Genomic DNA, 20,174 nt, shown 5'->3' with positions numbered 1-20,174 from the left:
GTAAATAGAAAAGGTTTTCATTAAAACATTTAAAACCCCCTGAAGCGACTCAGGGACTCATTCTGTTTTGAAACCTGCCCTCAGTTCCTGGGCTCCTGATGTCACTGAGGCATTTCAGTGTCTAACTTGTTTTTCAGAATGGAATTTAAATATTCCTGAAGGGACAGATCAAGGCAGTGATCCAGCCCTGGGTGTCCAGCCCACGATGGGTGGGACATGCCCAAAAATGAGTCACATGGAAGCACACTGACCTGCTGCCATGCTCAGCCTGCCCTCCCAGCTGACAAACACGGGGGCTGAGCACATCCTCCAGCCTCACTGCTCCATCCTGAGGAGCTCCCACTTCCTTCCCTTGGTGGCAGTGAGAATGACACAGTTTCTGGGAGCCTTTTATCTTTCTGAGGCTCCTGAACCCGTGTAAACCTCAACATTAGCAGTTAATTCTCCTGTTACTAACCCAGCCCATTTCTCTGCTCCCCAGCAGCTGCCCAAGGGAACAACCATTCTCTTTGGCACAGAATTTTGGTGGATGAAGGGAAAGCATTTAATTTTGATGCTTGATTGACAGAAAGTGTCCCTGCTAATTATGGCTAAAAGACAGGAGAGAGGAAAGGGATAATACTGTTCCATCAACTAATTTTGGTGTCATATTGAGGGTGACTGGAGGCCACACCGTGCAAGAGATTTATTTACTCTGTTTCTTATCAAGTTGGGGTGTGATCAGGACCAAGTCTGCTTAGCTTCAATACCAGTGCAAAATATTGTGTTGTGTAAATAAGAAGCAAGCCCTGAATAGCTCCAGCTGCATAGAGGCCACCTCTGCTCTCTCCAGTGGAGCTTCAAAGTCTTTGGTGGACTTCATCCTCATCAGTGCCGAGGCATCAGAATGATGTGTCTTTCCCCTAAATTGCTTTTTCTCAATTTCTCACCATGATTTCAGAAGGCCAGCCTGACATGGGGCTGCATCAGCAGCATTGGTGAAATGCTGGGCTCCAGACACCTGAGGGACTTCTCTGCCAGCTTGGAGAAGGGAAAAGCACAGGGAAAACCTGAGCATAAGGAGGACCCCTGGTCTTTAGAAACCCCATCTTCATCTCCACTGTCCAGCATTTTCCTTCCACCCACACATCAGAAATGAGGAAGAGGAACTGCATTGCTTGTCTGGTGTCAGATCCAGAGCAAACACTGGGACAAAAACCACCCCTGCAAACCAAGTCTCATTAAGCCTACAAGGACTCAGTGCAGGGTTCCTTGGCTCTCCCATACAAACGCCACACCAAAAGAGGCGCAAGGAAATTCCTACAACAGAGGCATCTGGTTTCATCCCTATGGATTTCTGCACCCCACTAGAAAGAAAACAGCCCCAAACCTGTTTCCTGCCTCCCCACAGAGGCACAGTTCCCACACCTGAACATCGCTCTCTGCTCTTCGTTCCAGGTTTGCCATGGCAACGAGAAAACTGCGTATTACCAGTGTAAAACAGATGGGTTGTGCTTTTAAATTGTCTCTGTGTCTCTAGCCAGGTGATGATATCTCCTGGATACGAGGCATTTAGGACCAGGAATACGCTGCAGCACAGCCAGTCCCAGACTGCAAATACGTAATGGACTGCAGGCACCTGCCAAGGGCAGGAGGGGGGTCTGGACTTCAGAAAACGAGGGCTAAAGTGGGCAGAAAGCAGGGGAAATTGGATTCCCACGTCATTTTGCTGAGGGCTGAGCCAGGCAAGCTGAGAGCAGAGCACACCCTGCTCTGGACAAGCCAAGAGGCTGGAACACAAGTGTTTCCATCAGGGAGGAACTCGCCAAACTGCAAAAGGACATCATGAGCCAAGCCAGGGTTTCTTAGCAACAGCATCACATGCAGGGCCATTAACTCCAAATTCCTCCCTGCTAAACCCTGATCTAGGAAAACCTTCAGACACTAGTGACAGCTGGAGTTGAGATGTGTTTTGTTCAGTCTGATAAAAGGGGAAATCAAAGGTAGCCAGTGAAGAGCAAAGACTAGAAATGACTGCATCTTGGGGAGGTTTCTCTGGATATCCCAGAGGTGCTGGACCTGCAGCTGGCTCATAATTAGGCTATGGAGAGCTGCCGTGGCAGGTCTACAACTGCTCAGCTGGAGCAGCTCTTGTGTTCTGCTGGAGGATTGGCTCGGCCAAGAAGGCAACTAAAAAGCAGCTCATAAAACAGACACGAGAAAACCAGCACAGACAGAGACTCAGAGGGCAAGCAGTAATTCATATATTACAGCGGTTTGATTTTCTCTGGCAAAGTGCTTCATATTTGTGGGGCTCCACTGACTCATTTCGTTGCCACTACTCCTGATTTAGTGGTGGCACAGCAGCTCAAACAACAGCGAGACCAGAGCAGGTGACCAGCAGACTCCTCCTGTTCCCTTTTGAACACCATTTGCAATATTTCTACTCTGATTGTAGCAGAAAGGAATGGTGACTTTATTTCACCCCTAAGTAGCTCTTTGTTTTCTCATAGCCCGACAGCTGAACAGCTCTGATTTGGTTTTGGAAAGCTGCAGTTTAAATGCAGCTGAGCTCAGGCTGAGAACATCACTGTGAGAATCAAAGTGTGTACTTTTACCACATTTCAAAGACAATTTTAAGACACTCTCAGGGAGGTGGGAGACAGATTCTGTTTGAACCGTTCCAGAGCTGGAATGTGTGGAGCTGGTGACACTGTGCTCACACTGAAAGCACAAACACACACAGGGTATCTCTCTGTAGTATTTTAAACATCACATTTTCACAGTCTAGTCAGACTACACATAATCTTCCTGTTTCTCATTATCTTTTGCTGCTGATCACTGAGTTATCATCAGAGGTTATGAAGCTGATGTGAGAAAAAGGCAAGATAAGTACATCTGTAGGGTCTCTCAGTGCACTGGAAAGTTCCCTTCTTTTAAAAGTTCAGCTCATTTTGGCCTGTCTGTTTGTGCTAATTTTTAGGATTCAGCTCTTGCTTTTCCTCTGGGACAAAAGGGAAACCTGTCCCAGATGCATTTTTCATTCAGCCTGTGACACACAGGTGTTACTTTTATCCTGAGACCAAGACAAAGCAAAATTTTGCTGTGATTTTGATTCATTTCTCTGTATTAATACCTTTCGAAGTAAGCAGCTTAAAATTACACTTCAAAATGCTCCCACTGGTATTTTGACATGAATAAAGGATAGATTTAAATCTACAAAATAACACACAGCAGAGAAGTAGCCATGGTCAAGAAGTAATTTGCTGGCACAATCTACAGCACCATCTGCCTAAAGCATATTTAGGTGCCAATTATGATGCTCAGGTCCCCTGGATCCACCCAGTTCTCTCCTCAGCTGTGGAGCAAATCCTTCCATCCCTTTGTAATTTGCATGAGAAGTCAGGATGATAAACTCCTTAATAATGCCAGCAGATAGCACGCATTGAGCTAGAGGAGATACAGGTTTCTTTAATGAAAAGAACATGAGGTTTATCATGTTTTTGCTATTAAACTCTGACGAGATTAGGCTAATGAAAAGCAAAACCAGCCTCCCTCCCCGCAGGATTGCTCCTCAGCCTCAGAAATGTTTGCAGTGAGAGCTTCAGACATCTTCTCATGGGTTTTCCTCCTTGTGTGACAAGCACAGCACTGCCACCACCACCACCACAAATGAACACCGAGGTGTAAGACCTCAATCTCTTGGCTTCTCTCACAGCCTCCTCTTGTTACTCTTTGTAATGACTTTTATTTATATGTTCAAAATAAATAACTATAATTTAAATATAAATAAGTATAAAGGAGAACTGAACACATAAAGCTCTTTTTTTTTTTTTTTTTTTTTTGCCACATCTTAAAACCCTCAATAGCTCCTGTCCTGGGAAGAGACTTCATTAGCACATATTTCCATACCAAGATGAAAGAAGTGTGTGAGGTTAAAGTTTTCCCTGGAAAAGGAGATGATCTCCAGCTGTTAATGCCATTATGTTCCTATTCATTAGCATTTCTGGAAGCTGACAAATATGTTCTTAATGACATTTTTTCCCCCTTAATGCTTTTTAAAGTATTTTTCCCTTACTGCAGTGCTAATAAGGTGTAAAAGTCCTGTCCTGAAACCATTCACGGTACCACAGCTCACGCTCTGCTGCAGTTTTAATGGCAAAATTTTCTAACAAATGCAAATTAAGCAAAGTATTTAGTGGTACTCAGAGTCAACATGTTCTCAGATTAAAACTTTCCCCAACCTATTTAGTCAAGATTTAAATAAAAGCATAGAGGCAAGTTTCAGTAAGAACTTTGCTAGTATCCAGGTAGTTTTCACTGCCAGAGCTCAGCTGGTAAAGGGTTTTTAAATATATATACGTGTGTATGTGTGTGTGTGTGTGTGTTTATAAATATATATATAAAATAAAACCAACTCTACCAGCTGCAGAACTACTGGCCAAGTGGAACAGCATTCAAATTGAAGCAACTCTAGTTCATATTTCTTCTGCATCTGCTTGCAAAAGAATCAATTACATAAATGTGCTTTGAAGGTATCCAGCAAATACTGCAGTTTCCTCTGTCGTTCACTAGCAAATCAATGATCTCGGAAGTGAAATAAATATTTTTGTACATTTTGGACAGTTTTATAATTTAGAGGCAGATTCCAGCAGGAAAGCCTTGCATCAACGCAGCTGCTTGGGGAAGATGGATGTTAGCACAATGTCAAATCTAATCAGGAATGACACGCTGCTGTTATTTCATTCTGCTTATCAAAATTATTTATCTCCAATTGTTACTTTTTGCAAACTGCTGTAAGGTGGAACATTTGTCAGTACTATCAGTGAGGGAGAAGTGTGATTACACACAATTTCTCCACCTCCAGACCATTCAAGCAGGTGCTTATTTTAATTCTTTGTAAGTACAGCATTTGAAAGCACATTTAAGTGTTTTGCTGAAGAGGGTTCTGGATAGTGATAAATGAATCATTACGAGGACAAATTACCCAAACTGGGTCATAATCGACCACACGACGCAAACTCCAGAAGTGGAGTGGGGAAGCGGGAGTGACTCACCCAGCAGTAACAGGGAAGAGACTGATTCCTGCAAATGAATACCAAGGGCAAATGTGAAGCAATTCAGAATATAATTTGAAGAGTTCACAGGTCTTCCTGACCTCGAATGGGTCTTGAAATGGTTTGAGGAAACCTAGGAAGAACAAAGATCACCGATCCCCATTTTGCAAAGTCTGTGTGTGCTTGGCATGAAATGGGCAGCATAACTGGGGCCCAGCAGCCTGGCTGGGAATGTCCCAGGAAACACCAGCAGGGCTTTGGCTGTGGGAGAAAGGTGCAGGCAGGTGGGAACAGGAGCATTTGTAACAATAATAATGATTACAATAAAAACAAACACTCCTTGCCTAGCGCATGAGCTCCAGGGCAGAATTCCCTGTCCTGTGCTTCTTTAAGGTGCCCAGCACGAGGGAAACAAAAGGTAAGAACATGGAACAGCAGTGCAGATGCTCCTTTTGCCAGTTATTCCCATAGTCTAAATTATCTTGAGGAAAAGAGGAGGCCATTCAAATGAGGCTTTTCATGAAAGAATGATCCACCTTTTATATCACCTGCAGGACAGACCACACTGCAGCTCCCCTTACTGCCATCCATGGCTCTGTGACACCAAACAGGACAACTCTGCTCTGCTCCTGCACTGAGATCTCCCTGGCTCCTGGCAAACTTTCATTTTGGCCGGTTTTCAGCAAACTACAAGAGCATCCACTCCCTCCCTGCTCAGATCCCAGGCCAAGGTAATCCTGCTTCACTCGGAAGGGGAAAGCAAGAGGGAAAGAGTCTTGCTGGCTGCACGCCTTTGGGTTTGACATCTGCCTGGTGGGTGAGGGCCTCTTCTGGCTTCACACCGAGCCCAGATGTGCCAGCCCCCACGTCTGACTCCCACTGATGGACAGCAAGGTTGGGAAGAGCTTTGCACAGACCCAGGCGTAGGCTGGAGGAGGATGTTGTCAAAATAACCTCCAGAAATCAAACAGAGCAGCAGCTCCAGAGACAAAGCTTTTCATCCCAGCCCTTCCCTAATCACACGTAGAGATGACACAAAGTTCCAGACAGAGGAATTAATTACTCTGTTATCCAGCTCCATTTAATGTGGCTGTTGCTTTCTGTTGATAAGGAGCAAATAATAAGATTTTGCCTTTCTTGAGGAAGCCTCCAGCCTGTTTTCCTCTGGTTCCTCCTACACATTGCTTTTACTCTATCAGAAGTATCTGATTTTTTTTTATTTGATGGGGTAAAATAATAAACATGAGATGAAAAATGAGAAGGACACACTTTTGGCTGGAAATCTGAGAATGTAGCTTCATTGTTCTTCCAACTTTATCTTCTGAAGTTGCCTCAAATGAAAAAAAAAAAAAAAAGCAGGAGCACTTATGAATTCATAAAAAGCACTACAATGGCCTTAATCCTAATTCAGGTTCCTTTTATACTGAGTATCACCAATTTATGATATTTTCCCTAAGTTGCTTACATAAATTCTCATATGGTTTAATTAATTATGGGACTTCCATGTGGTACTGAGATGGAAAAACAAAATAGGTGAAATATTCTCCTCTGGTTAAACTGGTGCAAACCCAGAGATTATTTCTTGATTGATGGGTTATGATTTTCCAGGATACATAGCAGGGTGCAAGGTGTGGGATATTATACTTTCAGGCAATATAACCCATACTAACTCCTACACCTTTAAAGGTCAAACAAGCTCAATTGCCTTATCATTAATGCATTTTTGTGCCTAAGAAATTAAAGAGAATTGGAGGTATTTTCATTTTAAACAAAGGGCTGCCAACCTGGAAGGGAAAAAAAAAAAAGAAATTCCGACCTGGATTAACATTTGCATAGGCCAAGGACCGACCTCTTCATCTGCCAAGGCTGCTGTGTGTAACAATGAGCAAGGAGCAGGCACACAGGAATTATTAATGAAAGGATCTTTCGGGGGGGAGAGGTGCTTTCTTATGACTTCATGCTTTGCACATTGAATTTCAACAAAAATGAATAAATGAGCACAGGTGGAGCTGAGCACAGTGGAGCTGAGCAGCAGTTCTGGGGGGAAGCTGGAAGGCAGGACACAATTTTGCACCTGGAAAGAAGTGGAGAGGACCCGTTGTAGACCAGGGCTCACCAAAGCCCCAGCAGTAGCAGGGCAGACTGTGCTGCTGTTTTCCAAAGAGCAGGGCAAGGTTCCTCCTGGAAATTCAGCTGGGGAGGGGTTTATTGGACTGGCTCAGGACTCAGGACAGCACAGGTGTTGAGACCAGCCTACAAACCTCATTCATTACCAAGTATTTCACCCTGTGTGTAGCATTTAGAGGTCAGGGAATATTGAATGAGTGCACACACAGTGCCCACACTGCTGCTCTCCTGACCCACAAACCCAGTCACTGGTGCCTGGGATCAGTTCCCCAGTCTCCACCATCTCTCTAGAGCCCACAGCACTGTATCAGCCTGTGTTTAGCTTCATCAGCTGTCCCCAGCACAAAGGAGAGGAGCTCAAAGGTATGTGCTTCTCCTTTAAATTATTTGAGCTGCACTCCGTGCCTGTGGTGATGCCTTGTGAAGGCTGACCTAGAACAGAGACTACAAAAAGCTAAAGTAGGGATTTATTAAAAGGCCTCAATAGATCCACCTTGGGCAGCACAACTTAAAATGGCTACAAAAATGGAAGACCAGTCACAGGGTTTCACACTATCAGTTTTGGTCCATTAGCATATTGGAGTGAATTGTCCATTTATAGCTCCAGCCCACGAAGTCCCATCCTTCTTGTTTTTCTCTCTCCAGCCCACGTTGTTTGTGCTCTTGGACCTGAGGTCTGGATCATTTGTCCTTGGTCCCCAGCTGGAGAAGGAATTGTTTTGTCTCCCTGCTCTGTGCAGAGAGCTCAGCATCCCCTCATGTGAAGCCCAGACTTACACACTAAAGCAGAACAGAATCTGAAAAACAGAAAAGCCAAACCTGAGGCATCAGTGGAGGTATTTGTGGCTGAGCCTGTGGGGGATTGAAGCTGCTCTGGAGGTCGGAGCCTGCCGGGTTCCCTTTCTACAAAGGATGTGCTGCCCTGTGGAGTGAGACACCAGGAACAGCCTCCTCCACCCCCCTGCCCCTGACACAGAATTCATTTACTGCAAGGAAAGAAGTGCTGGCCCTCACAGCAGTGTCCCTTCTTTCTTTCTGCATTGTTGGCCTCTGGGGCTTGGGTGGGATTTTTCCCCCATCCCTTTGATTTCTCACCATGTAAGCACTTGACCCCTTGGAAATAAAAGAAACAAAGCTGCCACATTCAGGCATGGAGAGCTCAGAGGGAATGGGGAAGAACAGGAGTTGGCAGAGATGAGCATCTTCTCAAAGAAGGAACCAGCTTCACAGAAGTTCAGGGATGCAAGGCAGGTTCCCCCCACCAGAACTGCCCGGCAGCTCCTGGGAGGATCCCCCACATTCAGGATGAGTTCAGCTGGGGATCACCCCCAGAAGAGGAGCAGTGACATTCCTCCATGAATCACCTCAAAATTCAGAGGAATCAGCGTGGACTGCTCCAGACAGCCCCTCCCCTGCATTCTGATCTCATGGCAAGGTAGGGACCGTACAGTACAAATCAAAGTAAAGAAGAATAAAATAAAGTTTAGGGAAATTTTGTGCTGCTACTCTGCACATTCTTGTGTTATTTTTGTGAAAACTGTAGATCTGGCTCTGTGTGTATCTGCAACACCCATTTTCAGAAGGGTGTTTTTCTTGACCCTGTTTCTTGACGGTTGGGATTTCTTCGTGCCCAAGCGCATTGTTTTGCTAATGTGTTCCCTGCCAAATTTAGTGAGTTTGCTCTGAACTTCACCCCATCAAGTCATGCTTTCTGTTAATTTTTCTCACAAGCCTTTCTGCTAACAGCATTTTTCAGCCTCCTAATAAATCACATTTATTAAATAGCAGCAAGAAAGGAACCCACTTTAGGTTCCTAAACACCTCCTGTAACAGTGAGAGCAAGCAGACGCCCAGAATCTTGTTTCTTTTACTTTTACAAACAACATACCAAAGGCCTGACACCTTTTTATAGCATCAGTGTGACCTCCCTCACTTCCCCCAAGGAGTGACTTCATCCCTAAGCAATGCTGGGGGCTGTGGATGCACCGGAGCACGAGGCTTCCGCAGTGCATTAAAATGTAATATTCCACGGGCTCTGATTTATGGGCTGTCACTTAGGGCAAGGCATCGTGCATCTTAATTGGCTGCTCCTTTCCAGCTACTTGGTTTGTTTGGGAGATGAGGAATTTTGCACCCACCATAAATTTTCATGGAAAGATGGGTCTTTGAAAGGCAAAGGAGTTAAAAATGTAAAAATGAAGCAGCCAGAGCTGCATCTCTAACAGTCTCTCTGTGAAATGCATGAGGATGTATCATAGGAAATAATTATGCTTTTTTTTTTTTTTTTTTGCCTGATTTACAAGTTCCAGGGCTTTCCCTGATGGCATCAACTCTATGAGTCCATAGAAAAATCAAATCCACACCTTTGCAGCAGCCTCAGGGAGCTCAGTGACAGTAGAGGATCTCCAAAAGCTCCATGGTCACAGAGATTATTGGCTAATTACAAAAATCCACAACAGATCCACTGACAAATTTTTAAAAAGCTTCAACTTTTTATTTGCCTCACGTCTGACAGGGAACATGTCACCTTCAGGGTATAAGATCCTCAAAACCCTTAAATCAGACAGAAATACTGTGAGTGCTGGCTGTGTCCTCCTTGAGGAGACTTTAATCTTCTTCAGCCACATGGATTTTCAGTCAAAAACTATAGATCTGAAATCACAAACTCTGTCTGGATCAAAGGAATGCTTGTCCAACGTGAGCTCAAAGGAGTTAATTGTACAGGCGATGGGCCCACGAGTCAATTACAGAGCTGTTAATTACAGATTTGTACTCAAAACCCATTTCTGACCCATCCTGTGAATAAATCATGTGGGTTGTGCTTTCCATGACCTTTCAACCCTTCTCCTTGTCGAGACACTTGAGAATTTTCCTGTATCTACACCATGACAACCATGACTCCCTGCTGTGGCACCAGTGTCACCCTTGAGGCACACTTGGCTGGGACCATCAGTTCTTGGGGTGAAACAAGGGGGAAATGGGGGTTTGCTGTGGCGGGGTGGACACCCCACCCCCAACACTCAGCTCCCACCTCAGACCTTCCCTTTGCTTTTTCAAGCCTTGCAGCACCTGGCTGAGCTGGAGAAGGTGTTTCTGGCTGTCTGTCCTTTGGCACATTGATTTCTCCACAGCTTTTTCCCTCTGCCTTGTCCAATGACTTCACGCAACCCAAACATTTCTTTTGTATTGATTTAGTCTCTCTGTTGGACTATTTGATTTTTTGTTTGGTTGCTTAATCCTTACAATATTGATATTTTTCAGGCTGGCGGCCAAATAAAACCTTTGGAGACACATGAAGTACATATTAAGAGTCTCATTGCCCAATAAATTAAAGGTACAAATTATACAACCAAATCTGATGAGCATGTCATTACAGATGTCACATTTTGGCACCGTGGTGCCTTACAAAAGAGATTTATTTCCATTTATTCTTGCGTGGAATGTAAAATTCCAATCAGCAGAACCACAGAGGGGGATTATGTTACCTTGACTTGAATTCAATTGTATTTTTAGTTCTATTAAAACTCCAAGCTTGCACAATAAAATAATTGTGTGTATTTGATTAGGATCTTAATGACATGTTTGCCTATTACTACAGCTGTTTTAAAACTTAAATAAGCTTTCTATCCCTTGGAAAATCCTGGGAAACAAGATGGTATTTATAGTATTGAGCAGAAGTTTAAATGCAAAAGACACTAAAGGGAATTGAACAATCCTGACACAAAGACATTATTTTCTCAGCACTTTGTCAGAGTCCTACTGAAAAAGCAGAAATGAACTGATAAAAACCAAAACTACGCTGGACCTCTGAGATTTGTGCTGGTCAGTTTAATTAGTCCATTAAAAATTAAATGTTAATATCAGTTTGAGCAAGCTCACTGTCTGGAAACAGTTTGGAGAGGTGGCAGATCTGGAAGCGCCCTGTCATGCCACCCTTTCTGACAATAAATAGCTTTTGGCCTGGCAGGCTGATCCCCACGTACTCTGTAAGACTGCTCTTATTTAGAGGCTATTTTTAGCCCCAGAGGGTGTCTTGGGGCTGCTTAACTGGAGATGTGGGTCCAGCAGTGTCCTGCTCTTCAGCACAGAGTGATGCCAGTGCACACGGCTGCTTCCTGTGCAAAATTCGTTGGCAACAAGGGAGAAATGAACTCCTTTCTTTCATTACTTTGTGTCTACTTGAATGCTGCAAAAGTGAAAAATAAAAAAGCTGTGTGTGTGTTTGGAGGTCTGTGCGTGTGATGTGTGCATCCTGAGATATCAGGGAGGAAATAACTAATATTAAAATATAATAATTATTCATTATCACAATATTAAGGTACTGCTTCAAGTCCTGGGAGGCTGCAAACCTTGCACATGGCATCTCAGACAAAGTCAGTTTTTACACTGTCTCAAGGCTAAAACATGTGGCTCTAGAGGGTCTATTCTCTCTTCTGTCTTTAAAACTCAAAGCCTTGGGAAAATTTGAGTTTTCAACAGCTGAGGAAGCAAGTCCAGCACTATTTAAAGTCTCCTCTCCCCTGGGCTCTCAGCCCTGGAAAACCCAGCCCTGAAGCAGGTAAAGCTCAGCTCAGTACTGCTGTGCCTGGGGTACCTAAAGGATCTCCTATAGCTGCAGTTCATATTCAGAGAGTATTTCGTGTACACATCATCCATTTAAGATGAAATACTGAGTAGTGCTGCCAAAACTCAAGGTTGGAAGTGGTCATACAAATAAAAATAAATAAAACAATGGCAGGTGAATGTGCAAAGCCCACTCTCTAATTCCAGCAGATTTCAGAAAAATGTAGCCTAAAAGTTGAGTCTTATTTATATAAATGTTATATTCACAACAACTTTATCACCTCTGAGGGTTCCTGCTCTTCTCTGACTTTCTCAGGTGAGCTCTCAATTCCTTTTCTCCATTCTAGTTTTAGAGACAGAGAAAGAAAATCTAAATAAATGAACTCTGTGTTTTAAAAGCTTAGCAAAGGTTCAGGGTCACTCCTTGGTCTACATGGATACATCAGTCACTGAGGTTTAATAACTCAGGTTCTGTGGTAGACAGTATTTAAAGTCAGAGAAACCCAACAGACATAAATCCTCATCAAGTCAAACTGTTCTATTTTCTTTCTGCCACACAGAGTTTTGCTCAAAGCGTCGAGGGTTTTGTTCACAACACAGCCTCAGCGAAGAAAATCGCTTCCTACACCCCACTGTCTCTGCCAGATCTCCAGACTTGTAATTTCTAATTATCCCTTCTAGCAAATAAGTCATCAGAAATGTAAGGAAAGATGTTCAAGAGCAGGTCATTCATAGAGCAGTCTTCAGTACCACAACTCAAAAATGACTTTAAAAACAGCGAACCCCAACCAGAGTCAGTTCACAACCAACACCACAGTGACTCAGAATAATGCAATAAATAAATAAACTGCCCCAAAAGCAGTCACCCATCCTCCCCATCCTCAGGAAAGCAAGGGAAGACACAAGGACAAACAGGGCTTGAACAGCAAAACAACCTGGAGCACTCACACCAATTTTAAGGGGATTAAGTAAAGATCTCTCCTCCAGAGACTTCAACAGAAACTTCCCCAGCTTGGAGGGATACAGTATGAAAAGCAATTTAATTTCTTCCATGGCATTTATAAGTAATAAAAGCAGCAGCAGGCAGTTTCCAAAAACAACTGTAAGGTTCTGCAAGGATATTTCTGGGATATATAACCAGCACCCTCCTTTTTCATTTATTTCTGCTCCTTTAACTCCCAGCTTGCAAAAACAACTGCAACAAGTATTTTAAAGTGTTATGGCAAGAAGGTCCATTGCAAGGCCAGGCTGGATGGGGCTTGGAGCAACCTGATCTGGTGGAAGGTGTTCCTGCCCACAGCAGGGGCTGGGACAAGATGGAATTTATGTTCCCTTCCAGCCCTAAACCATTCTATGATTCTGAAACTTTTAATTCATGTCCATGTAGGACTCCTCACACAGAGCACAGTCAGAAGCTATTCCCTCCACCTGAACTAACAGCATTAGATTAACCTCTAATATATATATTTTTTTTTCCCCCAGTGTATTTTTAATGCAGCCATCACTGTAAATCTGGTCCCCATGATTGCTGAAAACACACTCCCATGATGAGAGGACTGTTCCATCACCCCCCCAGCTCTCACAGAGGCAGTGAAAGCAGCAGGATGGACCCAACCTCTCACCACCCAGATGTCTGATGGCTTTAACTGGCTTTAATTACATTTTAATTACAGTTACAGTGAGCAGTACTTGAGATGGTCGATGGCTGGCAGATGTATTTATTCAGCTATTAGCTATTAGAATTTAAATCTGTTCCATTTCACAGATTGCTGTGATGTTAGGGAGAATTAAGCATCCCATTAACAGCACCCAATAGTAGGTGGATAACAAGGATGGCTACACTTGCAGCTACAACACCAGGAGTACAGAATAAAAAAAAAGAAAAAAAAATAGAAAACTTCCTACAGATGACCAAGGTGAAACTCTGCCATTTGTTTTCCTGGTTCTTGACTGTACTTTTGTAGTGGCTTTTGAGAACACAGCCCAGTTTTGCTAATATAGAGATGTTTGCTCCTTCAGAGTATTTTTATTTAAAGGAAGCAAAAGCTCAGGGTGCAGGAACAGAACTGCAAACTGGAATTTGGATGTGTGAGAGAAGCAGCAATTTGCTTACCAGCACACAGGGGGTTCTGAGTGGTGGAAAGTCAGCAAGAGGAAAACATCTGCCTCTGGTTTGGGTGGGAGCTGTGTCTGCCCCTGGGACAATTCCTCTTTTTCCTGTGCTCAGACAGAAATCCGACCGTGCCGCTTATTTCACTTTGGATGTGTTATTCCAGCAGTGCTCCTGGGGCAGATTTTCCAAGGCACTGCAGATCTGCTCAGCTCTGCTCCTGCAGCCCAGCTCAGCCAGCACGGCCGCCCCCGAAATCCCGCCCGGGCCGAGGGATCACCAAGTTCTGCCATCCACGGAGCTCCTCTGGCCCGGTGCCATCACTCAGGGGCTGCTCCCACCCCTCTCCACGAGCCAAGTGCTGTTGAAAAACTGCTGTGCTGTCCTTTGGAAATCAAAGTTCCTTCCAGAGTTCTCGGTGACAAGTAGCAGAGGGGACTGCCGTGGCGTTGGTGAGCAGAGCCGGTTCCTGAAGAGCATCTGAGGGGTGAAGGGTAACTCCCTGTGGAAGGGTTACCTTCTCACGCCTTGGACAGCTTGGGGCTGGCTCTCTCAACTCCTCTCTTCTTGGTGACAAGCAGCAGAGTCATCCAGAGAGAATCTGGAGCAGAAATGTGTTTTAGCCCAAGTGCCCTGTGCTCAGGAGGAGCCTGGGAAGACGACCTTTGCCAGAGCACCCACCTTTGGTGAGCATCCAGCTCTGACCTCCTGCCTCTACAGGGCTCGTGAGGAGCATGCAAAACACTGAATTCACTTATTTCCCCTCTTTCAGGTTCTGAACTTGTGGTGCCCTGGGGCTGAGAGCCCACATGCCCACCCAGCACAGTGCAGCTCTGGACCACCCACACTATGACTCTGCCACAGAGCACATGAAAAATTTATTTCTGGGATATAGAAGACAGGTACCCCCATTTATAATTATCACATGCCAACTAACGCCTGTTGTTGGGGAAAAAAACATTTTGCAAGCATCTGGATGCTTAAACAAGCACCAGAGAAAGTTCATTAATATAGAAATTGAAGTTAATTAACTAACTGATGGTCTCCTCTGTTCCATTCACTTTAAAGGAATCTGCATCCTTCCCTTGGTCTACTGACTGGCTTTATTCAGCTCCAGTTGCTATATCAAAGTGATATATTCTGCTTACAAATTCAAGGCAAAGCCCATTTATCTATTACAGAGGGAGAATGGATTTACATTTAAATGGCTGTTCTTCATGTATCTAATAACTCAGTTGAGTAATCAAAGAAGTACAATCTAAGCAGGAACCTCTCTGTGTTTCGCATTAATAAAGCCTCTAAGATTCCTCCACACGCTCCTCCCAGTTTATTTATTTCAACAAAATGGGAAAGCTGTTGTTGCCCAGCTGCAATCAGCCACTGAGAAGGTTAGTTGGGAATTAACAGGCTGCTTGCTTAGGCTTATATTTCAGTTAAAAATTCAGGCTCAACAGGAGAGCAAGGAATTACCATGGCACTTGGACTTTCATTCCTTTAAGAAAATAAATAAATAATGCTTCAAAGGTGTGAAGAGAACCTTGGCAACACAACTGTGGCCACTGAGAGCAGCTGGTATCGTGAGTTGACTGAGTTCAGTGAGAAACTGCAAGGACTGAGCTGGCCAGATCCAAGCAAAACAGTTTGCAAAGTGAAACACACTTGGAGTAGGAAAAGGCCAATAGGAAATAAAATTCAAAATTATGGTAATCAACTTTTTAATTCCTTTTCCTTGGGCTACATTCAAATTATCTAAACATATGCAGAAAAATCTGTGTATGCATTAAAAAGCAAGTAACTATAGTTGATCCAAAACTATCTTCCCAATGAGTGGCTTGCAAAGCACAGAATGTGCTATTAAATTTTGGGTTATAGTAATTTCAGTGGCAGCTTGACCCCAAAAACCTATCAAATTCCAAGTCAAAGATAAGAAATGAGAAAGAAAATGCATCTAAATGGAGACACAGAAAATTCCATGCTCCCTGCCCTGTTGATGATCAGCTGACTTTTCACTGCAGCAAAAAAGTTCCAGGAGCTGAAGAGGTCTAAGGAAGCATTTAAATGAGAAGAGTTTGGAGCTCAGCACATCCCTGCTGCTGTTTGACTGCAGGGACTGTGCAGCTCCCACCATGTACACAGCAGATGGCCTAAATAAGGCTAATAAAGATACATTAATGTTTCTGTTGCCTTCCTTGTAAATAAGATTTCCCTGTGGGCTTACTAATTCATTAGCCAGTTTCTCTCCAGCTTCTGACCACAGATCACAGGGCTATGTAGGAAATGTTTAAGTCTGCTGCACACATTCACCATCTTGTCCTTTCCCACAGCGAGGATTCTGCTCCCAGAATTCTGAATTCTAGGAGAAAGTCTGCTGGGGTGTGCTGCAAACCTAAGCAATGGTTTTGTTTGCTGCTGAGCTCCCAGGAAGTTTAGATTTAGAAACAACTCTTGGATAATTTATGTATAGATTTTTAGGTAACCAACTCCAATTTAAGCATTTTCCCAAAGCCCCACTGCTGGCTGAATGCACAAGCAAAGCACAGAGCAATCAGATTAATCCTGTATCACTTGTCTGCCTCTGGGCCAAAGATGCTCTTCATGCCCCCTGCACCACACGTGAGTTCTGCACCTTCCACTGCCTGAATGCAAAGCAGAGGCACTGGGAGGATCCCAATCCTCCTCCTCCCTCGGCAGGAATGAGGAGAGGAGAGCACTGCTGGAGGAAATGCCTCCAACAAATGAAAACACGACGTGCTAAATAAAACCAGCTCCATTATCAGCTCTGCTTTCCACCTGCAATTACTGTACATTTCAGCTGAATATTTTTTCCTGGCAACCGAAACAGTTTCATTACAGCTTAAATATGTGACAAGGAAGCTGACTGCAGACTTGTGAAAAGCAATTATTTTGGACACTGATTACTTCCCATGCAGGCAGCGAGTGCTGGAGCTGCAGAGAGCTGGGGAAGACCACAGTGATGGGTGAGGGACTGCAGGGTCTGGAGCAGTTAATTAATGTTTTGGGGTGAGCAGGAAGGGGGAAACTGCAAACACCCAGCTTAACATGCAAATTAATTAACATGAAATAACTTAATATGTTTAGTTTAAATGCAGTTAATTTACAGGGAAAAAAAGCCAGCCTAGAGACAGATAGCTGGTGCATCTAGTGCAACAATCAGAGGAACACCAAGTTCCCATAGCAACATATTTGTTAGAAACAAGACAAACATTCTTAGGATGGTGTGGTTTTGGTTTTAGTCCATCTGAGTGATGAGGACTGCACCAACAGGGCTCAAAATATTGAGATAAAAACTTAAGAGCAGCTATGAAGCCTCTTTTTCTGTCTCTAAGCTGAGAGGGCACTGCAGTGAGATCTGAACTAAATCTGGAAATGCTGGTTCTGATGTGGGGAACTGCAAAAACAACTGCATTGCATCAGTCCTGGGACCAGTATCACAGCCCCTGTGTGGGCTCTGCACGACTCAGCCACAGCAGATCCTGGCATCCCACCCCTGCAGACAGAGGGAAATGCATTTATGGCTGCTCCAAGGCACCTCTGATGTTGTGCATGGAGGTGTGATGGTCCTTCATTAATTAGAAAGAGCCAAAAAGGCTCTCTCACTGCCAGTCAGTGCTGTAATTGTATTTTTTAAATCAGTGAGTCACATCTAATCATGTTTCAAAAAGATGGAGGAATCCTGGCATCCCTGAGCTCACGTGCCATTATTTTCTGAAGGCTGCCTGTAGATGCCACGAAGCCCCTGGCAGGTGCTGTGTTCTCTGTGTCAGTGCTCAGGCTGGGCACAGAGCCCCACAAGGCTTGAACACCTTGTCCAGGAGGTGAAAGACCAAGGGCAGATGCTCACAGAGATCCAGGAGGTCCGTGGGCTACCTGAGCCACTGCCCCCATGGCAGCTTGTTCTTCTTCCTGACACGAGCTTTGGAACCAGTTCAACTCAGAACCGGAACAAAAAAAATCCCTACGTGCCAAACTTGTGTTGCACTTTCAACTGCTTTCAGACAAACAGAGATAAATTGATGCTCTGCCCTTTCTCAGGGGTGTGAGACAGTGATTTCCTTCCCCTTTAAATGCCATTAAGTGGATGTGACATTCAGTCAGGATCTTATTGACAAGTGAATATTCCCCACGCAATCACCAATCCCGGCCACTCAGCTGCTGCTCTGATCAGGGATGAGGACAAACAAGCTGCTGAACCTCTCCACGTGCATTCAGCTCCTGAATAAAACCACTGTTTCACCTTTTACATTCCAGCTGTATCATAAATCTGCTTCTTTCCTTCTCCTCCTTTAAAAAGCACCGACACTCCCTTAAAATCAGATTTTAAAGGAAACTTCCATCCTTGTGCTTTACTCGCTCATTAATTATTTACCAGGACCTTCAAAATACAGCAGCATTGATTGCAAATTTGTAATTAAGGCTGACTTGTGTTTTTCACTTAGAGCAAATGTTCATATCCTTTGTGTCCCCCCATCTCATAACACCAATCCTCAGTATTTTAAGATTTTACTAGAATATTCAACAATTAGTTCAATTTGTGGGTGCTGCCTTGAGCAGTGGCTGTTTCGTGGCTGCCTGGTTTCAGGAATGGATCAACACAGACTCCAATATCAATGCTTTACTGAGCAAAACACAGTTGATTTTAAGCTGGTATTGTTTCCTCTAATGGCTGTGATTATCTGCTGTGCAGAGGCTTCTCTACACATCCTTGATTCTCTAGAGATGATACCACAGAAAGATAAAAGGCCAGAGGGTAATTATACAACTTTTCATTTCCACTGATCTCTAAGCATTGAGTAAAACACAAAAATGCCTCCTACACACACCAGTCAGCCTCAGCACTAAAGATTTACCTGGCAAATAGAGAAAGGATTGAGGGTTTAGAAATAAATTTACCTGGTAAATAGAGACAACACTGAGGTTTTTTTCAAGGACTAAAATTAGAAAACCTCTTTTTATCATCTGAATTATTTTGCTTTTTGCAGCCAGCTTGTTAACTTGGCTGTAGAGGGATGTGACAAATGATAGAAGTCCCTCCAGGAGTGCACATACCGGTGCTGGAGCAGCAGCAGCACAGAAAAACCTGGAAATAAAACCAGCATTGAGATGGCCATGTTTGCACATGGAACCATTTAGGTTGGAAAAGACCTCCAAGATCATCCAGTGCAGCCACCAGCCCAGCTCTGCCAGGTCCACCCCTGAGCCCTTCCAGGGGTTGTGACTCCACCACTTCCCTGGGCAGCCTGTCCAAGGCCTGGCCCCCTCTCCGTGAAATTTTCCCCAGTATCCAACTCGAACCTCCCCTGGCACAACCTGAAGCTGTTTCCTCTCACCTGTTCCCTGCAGGAAGAGCCTGCAGGACTCCACCCTCCTGCCAGGGACTTGGAGAGCAGGAAGGTTCCCCCACCCCGAGTCTCCTTTTCTCCAGACATATTTCCCCAGCCTGCAGATAAAACCTGTTAATTTCCAAGCTAAAAAATATTTATTTCTGACCTTATTCTGACTTTCAAATCAGAAAGAAAGGCCCAAATACTCAAAGCTCAAGCCAAGGATGGTGTTTGGGATTTTTTCCCCGTTTCATCCATCTCACGGGTTACAGAGTCCAAACTCTCTCACCCACAGCTGCACAGTCACTGTTGTGCCAACAGGAAAAAAAGCAGCTTCTGTTGGCAAACCTGGTAGATCAGAGCTGGGTCAAAGCTGCCTCTGGAATGAGGAGGGGCCTTTTTCCCAGGCTGGTTTGTGATTTACACTCCCCTCGAGAAGCCAACACAGCGACTGCCAGGGCAGCTGTGGGGGAGAGGGGGATGTGAGCCCAGGCACAGCCAGAGATCCCTGCCCACCCTTGCACACATCCCCAGCACAGCCCTGCCTGCCATCCCATAATGTGCCTCAGCCACACAGATGGCACTCAGCCTTCACACACCTGCTCCTCTGCCACTCACAGCGACTGAACGGCCCCGAAAATGAAGTGCTCTCAGAGAAGGGAAGAAAAAAAAAACCCAAAGAGAATATTCTACCTTCCCAAAGAAGCAGAACTCAATCAGATTTGCAACACGGAGCTGTAAGACTCTACATTTTTATATAATGGTTCTATTACTGGCATACCTGCAGGGGACAATCAATAGAAGACTGTTGCTCCTGTGTGATGACATTACCATATGGAGAAATTTTTCCTAGGTATAAAGAGGATTTCCTCTGATGAGCTTTTGAGCAGAGTACTGGGCATCTGTGTCTTTGACAAGAAAAAGGACAAACGGAGTTATCTAAAATACTGCATGGCTGATTTTTGTTACCTGGTGTCTCATTTGTCCCCTTCTAAA

General features: G+C 44.3%; 1 protein-coding gene across 2 annotated transcripts in view; it reads right to left on the bottom strand.

Annotated features, from left to right (window-relative positions):
* KAZN (kazrin, periplakin interacting protein) overlaps window positions 1–20,174 on the bottom strand; it is a 205,260-nt gene that overhangs the window by 165,707 nt on the left and 19,379 nt on the right. Inside the window, exon 1 of one of the 2 annotated variants that reach the window (XM_053962954.1) lies at window positions 13,840–13,883. The exons of the other annotated variant lie outside the window; for it this stretch is intronic. The gene's annotated coding sequence lies outside the window, so the exon portion shown is untranslated. Of the gene's footprint in view, window positions 1–13,839; window positions 13,884–20,174 lie in introns of those variants that run through there. 2 annotated transcript variants of the gene reach the window in all.

Source organism: Vidua chalybeata, chromosome 22 (genome assembly GCF_026979565.1).
Source record: "Vidua chalybeata isolate OUT-0048 chromosome 22, bVidCha1 merged haplotype, whole genome shotgun sequence".
NCBI lineage: Eukaryota > Metazoa > Chordata > Aves > Passeriformes > Viduidae > Vidua > Vidua chalybeata.
Note: the sequence above shows the minus strand (reverse complement) of the source record. Positions and strands in the feature narration are given on the sequence as shown.